This window comes from Leiobunum rupestre, chromosome 1 (assembly GCF_980474605.1).
Source record: "Leiobunum rupestre chromosome 1, qqLeiRupe1.1.hap1, whole genome shotgun sequence".
In the NCBI taxonomy this organism is placed as follows: Eukaryota; Metazoa; Arthropoda; class Arachnida; order Opiliones; family Sclerosomatidae; genus Leiobunum; species Leiobunum rupestre.
Window position 1 is genome coordinate 91,989,056 of NC_143384.1, and position 6,000 is coordinate 91,995,055.

A 6,000-nucleotide genomic window follows, 5' to 3' on the forward strand; every position below is an offset into this window, starting at 1 on the left:
TCAATGTATTTATGATATTTCTCGCAACGATTTGTTTTCCCGTATATCAACATATTGTGTCCAGGCCAACTTGTTCATTTATCTACGCTTATCTCGAAAGATACTTGAACGTATATCTTATCAAGTTTTATCGTACGGAATAAGTTGAAATGATGTAAAAATTGATAACCTAGGCGACGCGTGCGCAGATTACCCCGGGGGACGCGGTTAATTTGAATTTAAGAGTGTTTTGACGTCATGGAATATTCGTTGTTAAAGTAGAATGGAAATATTTTTAAACTTCATTTTAATATCATTGTAGTACTTAAATATGCTTGACACTTGAACCAATCTCACGAGTATTTCTTAAAACGAATATCTCGATCGCGTTTTATCGTACGAAATAAATGGAAATTATGTAAGTTGTATGATACTTGATAACCTAGGCAGGAAGATTACCTGGGAGGCGCGGATTGCCCGGGCGCGCGGTTAATTTGAATTTAAAACATGGATTACCTATCCGAAATAATTCCTGTACCCAAAATTGGACCGCAAGTTTTTTTTCTTTTTAGGGGAATCTCTATGGGTGTTTAACATTACAATAAAGCTAATAGGTCCAGTTTGGGGTACTTTTGGTCCGAAATGGGGTACGTAGGGCCGAAAATGGTGACTTTGGTCGTTTTAAGGGTACTTTTGGTCTATTTTGGTCCATTTTTGGGTACATCAGAAAAGCAGTTGGAAAAACGAAGAGCCTTATTTTTCCACCCATCTCCAAACTCCAAAAATTTATTGCTTTAATTTATTTATCGCTTCCGTAGGTATAAAATAAGATAAAAACCACTTACCTATATTTTAATTACGGTAAATTAAAAATACTTAATTAGTGTACTAAGTTACGTTTAAAAGAACCTTTTGTAACAATTCCAATATGTAAATATAGGTAAAAGGATTGAAAAAATACTTAAAGTGGTTTTACTGATAAACCTTAAAGGAATTTAACTTTAAAGGGTATCTTAGATTATTGTTTTTAATTTTATTCAAGTTGAAAACGTATTAAGAGTCCTTCAATAAAAGGATTTTATTTACGAACTTAATTCATATTTTCTTCAAACTTTCAATTCGCTTTTATTACTATTTAAATACGGTAAAATATAATTCTTATACACAAATATAGTCAGAAAGATACTATAAAACACTAAAATTAAAATTAAATTAAATTTGTGTGGATAAGATTTGTAAATATCATTTTGAAACTAATAACTTTCACGCTTTATTTAAGTCAAGCCAATAAAAACAATTACCTATATTTTAAATACGGTAAAATATAAATACATTTCCGATATGTAAATAGGTAGAATAACACTATGAAAAGTTCCTTTTTCTTCTTTTAATACGACAACACACAACTCTGATACGCAAATATATAAAGAAAATATAAAAAAAATTTACTCTACGTTCGATACGTTAAAATACATTTCCGATACACAAATATAGATAAAGAAATACTATAAAATGTAAAAAGGTAGAAAAATACTACACATTAACCATTATGAATTTAAGCTTACAACATCCTTCACGTATAGAGCATAACATATATGTTCAGAGTTAACTTGTTTCCTCGTTATCTTTATCGCATGTGTTTTAAATAGCGTATGGAATAAGTTAAGAATGTACTGAAATGGTGTATGTTTAAACCTCGTAGAATAAAGAGTAAAACATATGTTCAGAGTCGGCTTGATTACTAAAGCGAATAACACAGAGACGTTTCCGGTGTAGTCACGTAGGAAGAAAAATACTACAACACTCTCTATACTCTACATTCAACACGTTAAAATATACTTCCGAAATGCCAATATAGGTAGTAAAATACTACAAAATCTCTATACTTTACCTTCAATACGTTAAATTACATTCCAATATGTAAATATAGGAGGAAAAATACTACAAAAGCCTCTTTTCTTGGCGTTCAATATGTTAAAATAGATTTCTGAAATGCAAATGTAGGTAGTAAATACTACAAAATCTCTATACTCTACCTTCAATACGTTAAATTACATTCCAATATGTAAATATAGGTAGTAAATACTACAAAAGCCTCTTTTCTTGGCGTTCAATATGTTAAAATAGATTTCTGAAATGCAAATATAGGTAGTAAATACTACAAAAGCCTCTTTTCTTGGCGTTCAATATGTTAGAATAGATTTCTGAAAGGCAAATATAGGTAGTAATTACTACAAAAGCCTCTTACTCTACGTTCAATACGTTAAATTAATGATATGCCTCCGATCGAATCGTTCATTTTTTCCTATTTAAATATACGCATTTAAATTAGAATTGCTTCTAGTGTTCGGCAGTCGATTAATTTTTATCCATAAATTTTCCGATTTATTTAAAAAACGTTGGTAAAAAGAATATCATTTTAACTTATTTAATTGTGTTTTTACCCAACCAAACATTTATTTGAATAAAAGTGGTATTTATTTAAATAACCAATAGTTAAATAAAAATTGTTAAATGTTTAAATAATCGAAAGTGAACAAGCCTATTTTTTAAATAAAACAAACAGACTTTAGAGTTGATAAGATTTGTAAATATCATTTGAAACTAATAATTTTTACGCTTTAGTTAAGTCAAGCAATTACATTTTTAAAAATGAAAGAAGTTAAACTATATAAAAATTTGTAAATATTGTAAATATTTTTAGGTAATAAAGAAATTAAGAAATGTTTTAATTAAAATATCTTTCATTTTCTACTACATTTTTAAAAATGAAAGAAGTTTAACAATATAATTATTCTAATATAATTTCAAAATCAGGTATTATTTAAAGTACAAATGCATAATTTAGTGAAGCAATTCTTATTTAAATACTTTTATTTAATTAATTTGTGTATCTGAAATGTATTAATTGAAAAATAAGTGGGTTTTACTATTTATCACGGTTTTATATATATATATATATATATATATATATTGGAATTGTTACAAAAGGTTCTTTTAAACGTAACTTAGTACATTAATTTATTTTGGAAGTTCAAAACGTATTAAGAGCCCTTCAGAATACTATAAAAGGATTTCATTTACAAACTAAATTAATATTTTCTTCAAACTTTCAATTCATTATAATTTGAATTTAAATGAAAACATCATGGATTATAGGTACGTAATCTACTATTAGACCGAAAGGATTAAAAAATACTTAAAGTAAGTGGTTTTACTGATAAACTAAAGGAATTTAACTTTAAAGGGTATCTTAGATTATTGTTTTTAATTTTATTCAAGTTGAAAACGTATAAAGAGTTCTTCAAAGTAATTTAAAAGAATTTTATTTACGAACTAAATCCATATTTTAGAAGTTAGTTTGTATGAAATACTTACTAATACCTGAAAAATGGACTTTAGAGTTGATAAGATTTGTAAATATCATTTGAAACTAATAATTTTCACGCTTTATTTAAGTCAAGCAATTACATTTTTAAAAATGAAAGAAGTTAAACAATATAAAAATTTGTAAATATTGTAAATATTTTTAGGTAATAAAGAAATTAAGAAATGTTTTAATTAAAATATCTTTCATTTTCTACTACATTTTTAAAAATGAAAGAAGTTTAACAATATAATTATTCTAATATAATTTCAAAATCAGGTATTATTTAAAGTACAAATGCATAATTTAGTGAACCAATTCTTATTTAAATACTTTTATTTAATTAATTTGTGTATCTGAAATGTATTAATTGAAAAATAAGTGGGTTTTACTATTTATCACGGTTTTATATATATATATATATATATATATATTGGAATTGTTACAAAAGGTTCTTTTAAACGTTACTTAGTACATTAATTTATTTTGGAAGTTCAAAACGTATTAAGAGCCCTTCAGAGTACTATAAAAGGATTTCATTTACAAACTAAATTAATATTTTCTTCAAACTTTCAATTCGTTATAATTTGAATTTAAATGAAAACATCATGGATTATAGGTGCGTAATCTACTATTAGACCGAACTAATTAAAAAAGTAAGTGGTTTTACTGATAAACTCTAAAGGAATTTTGGAATTTTCTAGAATAGCAAAGTAAAACTAAAACGTAAACCAAGTTTAAAACGAAACTAATAACTGGGAGAAAGGTTGAAGTAAGTAATTTTTGAGTTCCCTATATTATTATAAACTAAATTAAATATAATTTTTGAAAATTTGTGATAAAAGATCTGCTCCTTCGTGTTTTACATATATTTAAAAACTCGAGATTTTAATGAATTGTTTTCAAAGCATCAAAAATATAGCAGATCCTTTGATTTTAATTGTAGTTAGTAGTTACTTAAAAAAAAGTCGCTAGCTGACTTGGAGCTGGTGTAGTTAAATTTTAAAAATGTGTATTTTAAATTTTGTTTGTAAAAGTTTTTTTTGAAAAAGTTTAGTATTATAGTTTAAATTTATTAAATAAAATAAAATATAAATTATACATTTGGTTTAGTATTTTACTATTGCAAGTAAAATTAATAGTAATTTCAATTACTCTTTTAGTTTTTTTTTTGATAAATATGCAAACTATTTAGTTATTTCAAAAACAAATACGTCGAATTATTTGGTATTCGAAATACTATTGGTTAGTTTTTATATATTTATTTTTATTTTTCAGAACAATTTCTCTTTGTCTAGCTTCTTCTAACTTTAATTTAGATGGCCTTAAAGCCAAGTATTTAACAAATTTTGTAACCAAGTAGATGGAGCTTTAAACAATTTTTCAGTCATGTAGTCAAGGAAATGTTCAAATATACGTGTATTTGGTCATTTTGATGGTCAAATAGCCCAGTATGGAACTGCGAGATGATAGTCAGACATTGAGACGCGGGTGGCGCCTGTGCCCCAGCGTCCGCGCCCTCGCCCTGATGGTGCCCCGAGCCTCCGTCGACGTCTGAAATATGAAATGGGGCACCGACGGGGCTGGCGCGGACGCTGGGGTACGGGCGCCACCCGCGTCTCAATGTCTGACTATCATCTCGCAGTTCCATACTGGGCTATTTGACCATCAAAATGACCAAATACACGTATATTTGAACATTTCCTTGACTACATGACTGAAAAATTGTTTAAAGCTCCATCTACTTGGTTACAAAATTTGTTAAATACTTGGCTTTAAGGCCATCTAAATTAAAGTTAGAAGAAGCTAGACAAAGAGAAATTGTTCTGAAAAATAAAATTAAATATATAAAAACTAACCAATAGTATTTCGAATACCAAATAATTCGACGTATTTGTTTTTGAAATAACTAAATAGTTTGCATATTTGTCAAAAAAAACTAAAAAAGTAATTGAAATTACTATTAATTCTACTTGCAATAGTAAAATACTAAACCAAATGTATAATTTATATTTTATTTTATTTAATAAATTTAAACTATAATACTAAACGTTTTAGTTTTACTTTGCTATTCTAGAAAATTCCAAAATTCCTTTAGAGTTTATCAGTAAAACCACTTACTTTAAGTATTTTTTTTAATTAGTTCGGTCTAATAGTAGATTACGCACCTATAATCCATGATGTTTTCATTTAAATTCAAATTATAACGAATTGAAAGTTTGAAGAAAATATTAATTTAGTTTGTAAATGAAATCCTTTTATAGTACTCTGAAGGGCTCTTAATACGTTTTGAACTTCCAAAATAAATTTATGTACTAAGTTACGTTTAAAAGAACCTTTTGTAACAATTCCAATATATATATATATATATATATATATATATATATATATATATATATATATATAAAAAACCGTGATAAATAGTAAAACCCACTTATTTTTCAATTAATACATTTCAGATACACAAATTAATTAAATAAAAGTATTTAAATAAGAATTGCTTCACTAAACTATGCATTTGTACTTTAAATAATACCTGATTTTGAAATTATATTAGAATAATTATATTGTTAAACTTCTTTCATTTTTAAAAATGTAGTAGAAAATGAAAGATATTTTAATTAAAACATTTCTTAATTTCTTTATTACCTAAA